Source organism: Pelodiscus sinensis, chromosome 3 (genome assembly GCF_052426305.1).
Source record: "Pelodiscus sinensis isolate ZL-2025 chromosome 3, ASM5242630v1, whole genome shotgun sequence".
NCBI lineage: Eukaryota > Metazoa > Chordata > Testudines > Trionychidae > Pelodiscus > Pelodiscus sinensis.
The window spans coordinates 95,286,283-95,298,851 of record NC_143054.1 but is presented as its reverse complement, the minus strand read 5'-3'; the positions used below and the strand labels follow the sequence as shown (position 1 = coordinate 95,298,851).

General features: G+C 46.0%; 1 protein-coding gene across 14 annotated transcripts in view; it reads left to right on the top strand.

The window, feature by feature from the left end:
- Positions 1 to 531: 531 nt before the first annotated feature.
- The window catches only part of EPB41L2 (erythrocyte membrane protein band 4.1 like 2), a 285,536-nt gene continuing 273,498 nt past the window's right edge, over positions 532 to 12,569 (top strand). For 11 of the 14 annotated variants that reach the window (XM_089777259.1, XM_075924174.2, XM_075924167.2 and 8 more), the window contains exon 1: positions 532 to 636. The gene's annotated coding sequence lies outside the window, so the exon portion shown is untranslated. The remainder of the gene's footprint in view (positions 637 to 12,569) is intronic. The other 3 variants (XM_089777255.1, XM_089777254.1, XM_089777256.1) reach the window with 3 other exon arrangements.

Sequence of the window (12,569 nt, the reverse complement as noted above, 5' to 3'; positions counted from 1 at the left end):
TTGTGTTCAGCCCTGCTTTAGAGGTAACAGGCTGTGGCCTGTGGTGTACAGACATTAGTACATGTCACACTATAAAGGCCATGGGAGTGGGTGACTGTTAGCCCCTTTCCTGAATCTGACTCCAGAGGCCATTGCCCTGCTAGGGCAGCCACAGCCCTCTGCCATCCTGCAGTCTCGCTCTTCTTTCTCCTTTGCAGCAATGCTGCCTGAAGTGGGTACCTTCCACAAGGAAAGATTAAACTCAATCCAGTTTCAGCCAGGAGGGTAGGAGAAAAAGGCCAATTCTCATGACAGACACAGAACTGAGCCAATAGCTTTTCAGCAGGTGTCCCGCAGAGGCGACGGACTCTGAGAGGCGGGGCTTGCAGACAAGGGGGGGCGGAGCTAATGGGCGTGGCAAACGTGGTCTGTAGCAAGGAGGCGGGCCGCTGGGTCCGTGTGGAGGCGTGGCCTGAGGGGGAGTGGGCGCGGCTAGGGAGCGGGTGGGAGGAGCAAGAGGCTTGGTCTGAGGGGCGGGGCCAGGGGGTGGGCGGGGCCGAAGAGGATTGGGCGGGGCGGGGCTTCGCTCGGGTTCTGCTGACGGCTTCGGTCAGGGAATTTCAACTTCGGATGTGACTGAGCCACGGGCGGCGGCAGGTAACAGCGGCTCCGTTTCCCTCCCTCTCCCCGCCGCGCCGGTGGGGGCGGGCTGGGACAGGAGCGTGACGGGCTCCGCCGTTGGGTTGGCTGCCCGGCCCCCGCGGCTCGCTGCGCCCGGCGCGGGTCTGGAGGGGCCGGGAGGACGCTGCCCCCCCCCAGCAGCCGGAGCTCTCGGCCACCGGCAGGCCCGAGCTGGGGTCGGCGCGGCCACCGGGGACGTCAAAGCCCAGCGGCCCCTGCCCGCCTGCGGCAGCGGGGGCGGCTGCTCTGAGGATGCGTGTCCGCCCCGCCAGGGCTCGGGGAAATCCGCTCCCGGCGGGGGGCAGCGCGGCGCTGGGCGAGGAGCCCGGCCGGCTCGGGAAAGCCCCGGCGCTGGGGCGCTCGCCAAGTGGGGCGGGTGGCGTTAGCTCCCTTCCTCCCGCCGGCCCCTGGGGGCTGCTGCGGCGGCTGAGAGAGGCGCGCGCGCACCGCCACCATCCTCCTGTCATTTAAATCTCCCTCGCTTACATCCCCGCGGGCTGGGAGCCCCGCGCGCGGCAGTTGCGCGCAGGGGGGAGACGCTTTGAGCCTGGAAACTGACTCCCCCCCAGGAATCCTTCATCCTCATGGGGTGGTGACGACTTCCGTAGTAAAGCCTCGGGGCCTTTCTCGACCTGTGAGCGTGTAGAAAGAATATCGTCTGTGTCTGCAAGCCTTGATTTTTGTTTTTTATAGCTGTTACAGCAAAACTAATTCAGGCACTAGTTGCTTATTAGGACTCTCGGGCTGTGGTTTGTTATCCTGCTATAATTTCAGTCCTTATGCATCTAAGTTTCTTGGTCGATTTTTGTGTGTGAGAGAGAAAAACCAGATCATCTCAAACCTCTAAACTGCCCTGAATCACTGCTAATTTTGGCAGCCCATATCTTTGGTATGAACCACAGTGGGAAGTAGGGAGATACTTTTGGACCACCACTCTTTCCATTTCAACTGCTTCTTTCCACCCACTCTTTTGACTGTTTTCTTAATTCAAATTTTCAGTTAAAAAACTGTGACCCTGCACTGAAGCTATGTACCTCTTGTGCCAGTTGAGAATGCAACCTACTAGGACTGTGTAGTCCTTATCAGTTTAATCTACTATAGGTAAAGGGTTTTTCAGTGCTGCTCTCTTTGTCTACAGGTCCTGAATATGTAACAAATAAAAGTTGGGTAAATAAAAAGTCATTCACTTGTCAAAGTGTGATAACCAGGTCTCTGTCAGTTGGGACCCAACTGGGCTTGATTTAATGGCTCCCAGATTCTTACTTGCTGGGACTGACCCTCTGACTTCTGTGAAACATGAACTTCCTTTTGTGAAGCAGGAGGTAACCCCATTCTCAATGAATACCACTCTCAATAATACTTTTATCTAAGCAGGGAAAACCAGTTTATATCAGAGGTAATACCAAGAGGAGACCCCTATGAGGAGCTATACCTATAATTGTCTAAGGGTTGCTGCCTCTCTGCCTTTGAAATGTACAAGAGTCATGGCAGCTCCTGTACATTTTAAAGGGAGAGAGGCAGTGGGGAACAAAGCAGTCCCCTGGCATGGGTTCCCCTCTGTGCCTCTTTCTTTGAAATGTACAAGAGCTGTAAGCCTGTCTTGTACATTCATTCATAAGGGAGAAGAGCAGCAGTGGGCCTGATGCAAGCAGGACTGTTTCAATCCCCACTCACACTGTTTCTCTGCTGCCCTCTGCAGCACAGTGTTGGAGGGGTGGGGGACACTGGCTTTTAAGCCAGCTTTCCCCCTTCCCCCTGCCTTTCTCTGATAGACACGGGGAGGAGGGGAAAGGGAAGCAACTAGTCAAGTTCCTACTCAACTATCCCATAAGCATTTGCTTATCCTTAAAGGGGAGGGATAGCTCAGTGGTTGGAGCATTGGCCTCCTAAACCAAGGGTTGTGAATTCAATCCTTAAGGAGGCCATTTAGGGATCTGGGGCACAATCTGTCAGGGATGGTACTTGGTCCTGCTGTGAAGGCCTGGACTGGACCTTTTAAGGTCCCTTCTCATTCTAGGAGATAGGCATCTCCATTTATTTCACTTAAACTCAACCATTGTTTTTAGTCCATAAATACCTTAATGATTTTAACATAAGTAGTGAAGTATCAAAAGATCAGATGAGGCCTGTACCTACAGTTTTTCCACTGATGGAATTCCCAGTGAGTTGTAGTTAATTCCTACTTATGCACACACAACAACTATATTGACTTACTAGTAGTTGTATCCTGCATTGCTGAGGTCTTTAACTGAAGTAATTTTTTGGAAAATAAATGAAAAATGTACATGCTGCAGCCTGTTTGGGGTGAGTGAGTGAGTGTGTGTGCGTGTGTGTGTGTGTGCACGCGTGTGCACTTTGGGGGCTGCCTCCCATCCAGCAGTACCCTCCCCCCCAATGGCCTGCACTGTCTGGGGGGGAGTCAAGCTCCTGAGCCTGCAGGTTGTCTTGGAGAGGCTCTGTGGGATGCGGGAGTGGTGGGGAGAGAAACAGTGGTGAGCTCCTCCAGGGCCAGTAGGATGTTGGGGGAGGAGGAGAAGGCCCTGGGGGCTGCCTGTCATCCAGCATACCCCCACTGCCCCATGGCTTGCAGGGTCTCCTGAGGGATGGAGCAGGCTTGGTTTGGGGCAGCAGAGATACTAACACAGTCTAGTGACAGGCAGCGGCTGCCTTAGGTGGGCTGCGGCAGCTGGCGCCCTAGGCGGAACGCGCAATCGGTGCCCCTGCCTGCACGGCCGTCAATGGCCGGGACATCATCGTTAGGCACCCCGTTGAAGACGGCGCCCTGGGCGACTGCCGAGTCGACCTATGCTCACGGGCCTCCCCTGGTGGCAGGCATGATGTCAGAGCCCCAGACCTGTTGGCCATTCTCCTTGTGTTGCAGCTGCCTCCAGTGGCCTCTCTCAGTATCACATCCTGCTTCTCTGTGCCCCCTCCCTTTTGTGTTCCTCTGCTCTCCACCTCCTCGCTTTCCACGTTATGGAAAATAGTCCCATCTCAGTACTTCCTATTTTCTGGGTACAACCAAACCCTGACCTTGGTTTAAATTAGGATTAGAGGAAACTGCATACTAAATTTGGTGGAACTAGTCCTTACGGTTTAGAAGCAGTTCTTGTACAAACGGATTCACAGACAAATGGACTCACAGACAGATGCACTCTAAAATATATGACTGGTTTTATTATTATATCATAAACTTTAAGGATCTTTGAGTGACATGAAAAAGTCCCCCCCCCTTTCAGCTCTAACACATAGTTGATGAACCATCATCTGGAAAGACTAACTTCTAAAATGAAATGAACAAATAGAAGCAAGTTTTGTGGACTTGGATGGTCAGGGTGCTCATTTATGGGTATGGATGACAGAAAACCCTATATAAAAATTGTTCTTCATTTTGTGGACAATTTTTAACTATGGGCTGTACTGTAATCTTGCAACTGTAGTTATCAGACAAACTTTGTGCCTGAATTAGGATGGCTTCTCTGGCTTCCCAGCACACATGCTAGAAGACTTGGAAACAGAATGAATGCAGAATTAAGGCTGTACTTCTTGAACAAAGCAGATGCTGGTAACTCTAGTTGGGCAATGATCTTTGCATAAAGTGCACTACAGAACACCAACTTCATTTTTCATATTGGGCATGTCCCCTTTAAGGGTGTAACCAAGTGTTGTGATGCATTGATTTCTGAGCATCTAGTAGAATGCTGGGGGGTACAAAGCATTTCAAACATTTCAAACACGAGGCTTCATAGGTAGGTTCTCATAAATACCCACTGAGGCTGGTAAAAGGATTCCTTTACTTGGGCTGTCAGAAATTAAATTTTACAGTTACCCTTGGTGTGATAGCTTTAAGTTGAAAACAAAAGATAAACTAGCTGTTCTTAAGTCAGGGCAGGCCAATGCTTGGACAGTAGTCTGTCTTTGGGGCTTCCTCTCCTTTCCTATGCAATCTTTTCTATGCTACCTCCTGTATCTAGCAAACACCTTAACATTTCTTACTACTTTACTATATTTCTAGCTTCTCTTAATGTGACTTAGCAGCTAGAAGCAAGCAAAGGCAGATCCTTGTGGTCCACGTGACCTATTGACTGCCAGCAATTATTCTACAGATTGTTGGTGTGGAATGGATAGAATTGAGGGACATGCTGGAGTATATGAGTGGTAGTTTTGATTTAGAGTGGTGATAAAGTGACACTGTCTGTTATAGAGAGCAATGCACTATGTACCTGATCCAACTCCTATTGATGTAAAAAGGAAAAATAGGTTGAACTATATAAATAAATTGTGCTTCTATATCTTTTGAGGAGACAGTTAAAATGAGAGTGTTATGGAAGGATAAGGTAGATTGACCTCCTGTATTTCTTGTGTCTCTAAGAAGGCAGAATTGAAGTAACTTTTGTATCTTGTTTAAGAAGTACAGTCTTAACTTTGCATTCCTGATCTGATATTATTGTGAAGTACTTGTGAAGTCAGTGTAATTGACTGAAGTCTGAATTCCAGCTTCACCTGTACGTGAAAAAGATAGTGGCTGTCTGTCTCACCATCTTACTTAGTCCTATGTCACTTACTCCTTAGCTTTTCTTTTTTTTTTAATTGAAGAACAAAGTAGTATATGGTGGCTATTTTTTATCAAAGGAACCATTGTAAGGATTCAGTAATAGTCTTTATTGACAAAGAATTATAATTTAAGTGTATAGGAAACCTGCAAAGTTTAAAATGACCTGTTCTGTTTAGGCCAGGGATGGGCAATAATTGTTGATTTTGCAAAGAGGTCAAGGGCCACACATTTCTGTGGAGGAAGTGCAGGGTCTAGGATGGAGGTTGAGTGCAGAAGGGCGCACAAGTTAAGGGACTGGGGTGCAGAAGACAGTGTGAGCATGGACAGGGAGTTTGGGAGAAGAAGGGGGTTGTGACCTGCATCAGGAGATGGGGGTGTAGGGTCAGGGAAGGTGTGGGGGTGCAGGAGAGGATTCTGGCCTGGGTGAGGGATGTTGAAGGGGATGCAGGGTTTGGGAGGGATTTGTGACCTAGGACAGAGGGATGCAAAGGGTTTGGAAGATGACTTGGGGGAGGGAGTTGGGGTGCAGGAGTGCTAGAGGCCATCACCTGGCCTGCAGCACCCTTAAGGCAGGCTGGACTCCCTGCCTGCTGCAGCTCCAGGGTATTGAAAATGCAGTCTGCTTCCTCCAAGTGGCTCGCAGCTGTGGAAGGGAGAGAGGCTTGTGCCACCCCCATCCTCTAGGCCAGCAGGAGATGAGATATTGGCTGGATATTGGCTGTTTCCAACCAATAGGAGCTGAGGATTGGGCTGGGGGCAGGGAGATCACATGAAGCCTCCCCCTCCCTCCAGAGTAGAGAGTCAAATGGAGCAGCCCTGTGTTTCAAACAGCAGCTGCTGCATGCCTGAAGGTCCTGGGAGGAGCATCCAGGGAGCAGATTTGTTGGGTTGACGGGCTGAATCTGGCCTGCAAGAGGTCTCTTGCCCACTCCTGATTTAGGCCTTCTGATTGTCTTAAAATTAATAGGAAGACTGTCATGATTGCATTTCTGTTACGTGTGTTTAACTTGGCCAATTTTTTTTATAATATTTTAAGGGAAAAATGCATTATTATAGGAAGTTATTTGCAGTCTATTTGAAGGTTTAATTTTAAATGTGAAATCTTGCTCGCACTGTAGATTGCCTTATGGATTTGCTTTAATGGTGACTTTTTTCTCCTCAAAATTTATCAGGACTTCATGCAGATTTATGGCATATGTGAAAGCTGCATCAATATGTTAGATTGAGATTACAGTTTCATCTGCCTTTTTAAGGACTCTGTATTTTTGTCTTAGCATGAGATGATAGATTTGCATGTAAATGCAAGCTTGAAGACACACAATATCCTATACATTCATATTCCCAGTGAAACAGATCCAAAAGAGCTATTTTGGTTTGTAGTGGTGATTACTAACAAGCATGACCACTGCACTATGGCAGCCACTCAAACATTGCTCTGTGGCTGATTGTTGGTTCCATCATTGGTGGAGATAAGTCTCAACAGTCCCTAAGACCGACTGCACTTGATTTTTCTCCTTTTGTTACTGAAAACTAATAAAAACAAGAAAATAGTAGTTCATTTTCCCACTTTGGGCTGGATTGCACTTTCACTTTTGTGAGCACAGGAGACTCAAATCTAGGGGATTTTTGTAAACTTAAGATAAAGGAGCTGCAGTTTGCATCTTTTCCCTGAAACATCTCACAAGCACCTCCAGTGGTAGATTGAAGTTGTTGCTTCTTTGTTTTCATTTTTGTTTGTTTGCTTGTTTTTGTTGGCAGGGTGGAGATGATAGGGAAGGAACTTGTCTTAGCACAGCTGATCCCATCATAGAATCCTAGTGCTGGAAGAGACCTCAGGAGGTCATCAAGTCCAGTCCCTTTCCCTAAAGTAGGACCAACCCCAACTAAATCATCCCAGCCAGAGATTTGTCAAGCAGAGACTTAAAAACCTCTAGGAATGGAGATTCCACCACCTCCCTAGGTAACCCATTCCAGTGCTTCACCACCGTCCTAGTGAAATAGTTTTTCCTAATATCCAACCTAGATCTTCCCCACTATAACTTGAGGTTCCATCCTCTCTGGAACCTCCCTTCAGGAAGTTGAAGGCTGCTGTGAAATCCCCCCTCACTCTTCTGCACACTAAATAAGCCCAAATTCCTCAGCCTCTCTTTGTAAGTCAAATGCTCCAGCCCCCTAATCATTTTGGTTGCCCTCCACTATTGAGACTGTAAATATCAATGCAGAAATCTGATTGTTTCAAAGCACCATTAGTTCTCAGTCTTCATTCCCATTGGGTCCTTCCATATCTTCTGCTACAGCCGGCCCATCCATGGAGGATTTTGCCAATAGCTGAATGCGTCTTTAGAAGCCTTGCTTTGAAAGGGCTGGGGCATAATATCAGTGTGCAGGGCAGCCACTCTGGGATTGCAAGTTTCTTTCCTTATGTATCCTGCAGGTGGTTTTGGGCATTGATTTATGATACCAAGCTGCTTTACTTTGAAGAGAACTCTTGAGGGAAAGTCCAGGGTGAGCTTCTTGTAGTTTGCAGTTTCTCCTGTCTTGCTCTTGGAATTATTTCTGCAGGAAGATGTGATTTGATCCTCTGGCTTTAATTTGACCTGCTAATTTTAAGTAATGCAGTATGTGTGGTATGTAAGCTCATTATTTGGAGACTCCTGCACAGACAGAAACACAATAGAAGAACTAAGAGTTTGAAGTTTAAAACTTCAGGCAGGTCTATGCTACAGGGAAAGGTTGATCTAAGCTATGCAATCTGAGTTACATTAGTAGTGTAACTCAAATTGATGTAGCTTAGATCTACTTTATGTGGGATCCATACCACGTTGGGTCGACAGAAACATTTCTTCCATTGACTCCCTTACTTGTTTAATTCTGGTGAAATACTAGAGTTGATGGGAGAGCAATCTGCAGTTGATTTATCCTGTTTGTACTAGACATGATAAATTGACCCCTGTTGGATTGATCACTGACCTGTTGAATAAGCTCACCATAAACATATGCCCTAACTCTGAAGTGCCTTACTGCTGTAAGTATAAATCAATTTGGTTGCCCCTCTAACGTTGTCGCTGTGGCTTAGAATTTGCAAAGCTCCAGTTCTAGGGAAACGTTCTTGTTGCAAAAACTGCTCTGTTACCAGGAAATAAAAATAGACTCTTAAAAACCAAGGGAATGTCTGTACTGCCTGAAAGATCAGTTTTGACTAAAATTACTTGCATTGATGACAAAGCAGAGTTTAACCAAAATATTTATTGTTGAAATTACTCTGTAATTAGTAACGTTGTACAGCTAAATGTAATACCAGGTTTTACTGAAAATCACTGTCATCTTATTACTGTGGCTTAAAACTACAAAGTATAACCATGGCTCACTTTACTTAGTGGCTTGGATAAGAACTCCACTATAATGTTTTAAGAATGTAGGTTTTTCTATTTTTTAATAGTATTCTTCAATACAATTTAAAAATACATGATATGGTCTCTTACCACAATGGAAAACTAGAGTAGCTGTCTTCCTTTCTAACTGAAGTTGCCTGCACAGTACTCTTGTATTCTGTGGTCTTTTAAAACTTAGAGCAAAAAAATGTACTTTATATACAGATAACATGCAGTGCTTTTAAAAGGGACTCTTGACTCATATTTTACATACAGTTTCCACCACCAATAGTCATTTTTGTGTGTGTTTAAATCAAATCAAATTAGAAACAAGTTAAATACAAAACTTGAAGTTCTTTCAGTTTAAATAGTTTGACTGTTTCCAGACACTTATCTGACTGTGAATCTATAGCAAAAATAAATGTCTTGTTTCATATAATACTTTAATTGAAAATATACAATATAATTAGTCTCCTTTTGGTTTGCTTGTCTGAATTTTGATTTTTAAGAACAGTGCAACAGCTAGCTATAACATTTTAGTTTATTTTACAAACAAAAGTGTACTTCTGTTTTCTCTCTGAGAGGAAGCTTGTCTTCAAATCTTTCTACTCCTTCCTTGTTTTCTTCTCTCAAAAATACCATGTCTTGTGGTTACCCTTCCATTTTCAACAAACTTGTGTTTGCTTGCTAATATCTCAGTTACTTCTTCTGTAGGTATTTACTACTTTAATTCATTATATATACCTTCAGTTTATCAGATATTGAAGTTACTGGTTTATAGCCTTCAGAGCTGTGGTGTTCCATTTCCTAAATAGCTTCAGGCTACGTCTACACTGCATGTATGTTCTTGCGCAAGTAAATTTACAGTACAGGCAGTCCCCGGGTTACGTACAAGATAGGTACTGTAGGTTTGTTCTTAAGTTGAATTTGTACTTAAGTCGGAACTGGCGTCCAGATTCAGCCACTGCTGAAACTGACCAGCAGCTGACTACAGGAAGCCCGAGGCAGAGTTTCTCTGCCCCGGGCTTCCTGGAATCAGCCGCTGATCAGTTTCAACAACTGTTGTGAATCTGGACGCCTGGGACAAAGCAGCTGGGGCGCTGCCGGGTAGGTCCCCGCAGTGCCGCACCTCGGCGCTGCGGGGACCAACCCGGCAGCACCCCAGCTGCTCTACTCCAGGTGTCCCCAAGTCAGCTGCTGCTGAAACTGATCAGTGGCTGATTCCAGGAAGCCCGGGGCAGAGCAACTCTGCCTCGGGCTTCCTGTAGTCAGCCACTGGTCAGTTTCAGCGGTGGCTGACTTGGGGACGCCTAGGGCAGAGCAGCTGGGGCGCTGCTGGGTTGGTCCAGTAGCGCCGCTCCTCGGCACTACTGGACCAACGCAGCAGCACCCCAGCTGCTCTGCCCCAGGCGTCCTGATTAAGCCGCTGCTGAAACTGACCAGCAGCGGCTGAATCAGGACGCCTGGGGCAGAGCAGCTGGGGTGCTGCCGGGAAGGCATGGGGTGCGTGGGTGTGTGTGTGTGTGTGTGGTATCCTTCATAGTAAACCTTCTAATGGTCTTAGGTAAGAGGGGATTTTGATAGCAGTCTTCAGCTACCTGAAGAGGATGGAGCTAAGCTGTTCTCAGTAATCGTAGATGACAGAACAAGGAGCAATGGTCTCACGCTGCAGTAGGGGAGATCTGGATAGTTTTTTTTCCCTAATATCCAATCTCACTAGGAGGATGGTGAAGCACTGGAATGGGTTACCTATGGAGGTGGTGGAATCGCCCAACTTCACAAAGCCCTTGGTGAATGATTTTAGTTGGGATTTTAGTTGGGATTGGTCCTGCTTCAAGCTCTAAACGACCTCTTGAGGTCTCTTCCTACCCTAATCTTCTAGGTTCTAGTGGAAGTAGAAGCTTGAAGTCTTTGGGCTTTCAACCACAAATATTCTTGATCCATACCAATTAATAACACTAATTGCAAATTATCTCATAACATCTTGAAGACCCTTTGTTTTAAATTATGCTAGCATGGTGACTGTGTAGTAAATAGAGATGTTAATGAATGGTGGAAGAATGGCTTTTTTATTTTATAAGTTCCTTGAGTGTCAATGCATGGACCATATTATAAAATGTCTAACATCACAGTGACTACTAAATGTCTTTTACAAAATAAATTCTCCATCTAATAACATGCAAAACACAAGGAATAGTTGGTACAGGTTGAACCTCCTAAATCTGTAACTCTCTGGTTTGGCAACATCCATGGTCTGGACCATGGGTGTTGCTGGACCAGAGAGCCCCACTGGTGGTGGGAGTCGAGTGGCTGGAAGCCCTAGCCTGAGCCAGCAGTGGGGCTGGCCAGCAGCTGTCCCCAGAGAGCCCCAGCCAGGTGGGCCAGCAGTGGGACTGGTTAGCACTGGAATGGGCGGCAGCAGTGAGGCCGCTGGCAGCTAGTGAGGTATGTCCCCAGGGAGCTCCAATCAGGCGGGGCAGAAGCGAGAGTCCAAGCCCAAGTCCTGTGGTGCCAGGGCCCATTTGTAGCGGGGAGAGAGCAGAGCCAACCACAGGGAGAGGCAGCGTGCCAAGAAGTCAGGAAACAGGGGACCTGCCCTGATCCAGAAAATTCCCTCATTCAGGACTGGTCATGTCCTGAGGGTGCTGGATCAGGGATGTCTAATCTTGTAATACAGTTTCTTCTTAAGCCTCTAATTTTGCAGTAACTTGGGAAACACGCACTCATTTGCCACCTCCATTATGAGTAAGTGATGAAATATCTTTCTGGGGGTATGTCTTCACAGCAACATTATTTTGAAATAACTAGCGTTATAACTTAGGCTGTGTCTACACAGCAAGCAGTTATTTCAAATTGATGTCAAAATATGTTAAGCTGGAGGACTTCATACTCCGACTCCGTACGATGGATAAGGGAAGTCAGAGGAAGAGTGCTCTATTTCAAAATAAGTGCTGTGTAGATGCTCCCAATTTCGAAATAAGCTATTTTGAAATAAGCTATGCAGTTGATGTAGCTCAATTTGCGTTACTTATTTCAAGTTATGCCCTGCTGTGTAGATGCACCCCTGGAGTGTGGAAATTCTGATATTAGACTCCTGTCGACTAAGCCCATATTTAAATGATCGCTGATGGGTAGCTGTGTTAGTCTTTAAAAACAACAAGTAGTCCTGTGGCAATGTAGAGACTAACAAAAATATATATAGTATCATGAGCTTTCATGGGTAAAACTCACTGCATCTGAAGGCCCACGAAAGCTCATACTCCTTTTTGTTGTGTTGTGTTGTGTTGTGTTGTGTTGTGTTAGCCTCTAAGGTGCTACAAGAATACTTGTTTTTAAATGATCTGATATTTTCATAGGAAGTGTGTTAATTACGGCCAAAATATTAACAGTTTTAGTGTATTGGGAGTGGATGTTTCATTAGGGTTTGGTATAGATTGAACCTCTCTAGTCTGGCAGTCTCTGCTCCAGCATGATTTTAGTTAGCTGGATGTCCATTTGTCATGGATGTAGCCAAGTTTCCTGGGGCCCCAAGAATCATAGAATACTAGGACTGGAAGGGACCTTAAGAGGTCATCAAGTCCAGTTCCCTACCCCCATGGCAGGACCCAGTACTGTCTAGACCAGTGTTTCTTAAACTGTTTTTTTTTCTCTCAACAAAAAATCCTTGGCGTTCCTCATAAAAAAAATTGTTTGGTATTCCTTGGTCTTAAAAAGTTTAAGAAACACTGGCCTAGACCATCCCTGATAGACATTTATCTAACCTGCTCTTAAATATCTCCAGAGATATCTTCCACAACCTCCCTAAGCAACTTTGTCAAGGTGGTTAAATACTGGAATGTTAGGAAGTTTTCCCTAATGTCCAACCTAAACCTCTTTTGTTGCAGTTTGAGCTCATTGCTTCTTGTTCTATCCTGAGAGGCCAAGGAGAACAATTTTTCTCCCTCCTCCTTGTGACAACCTTTTAGATTTCATGATAGCGATTT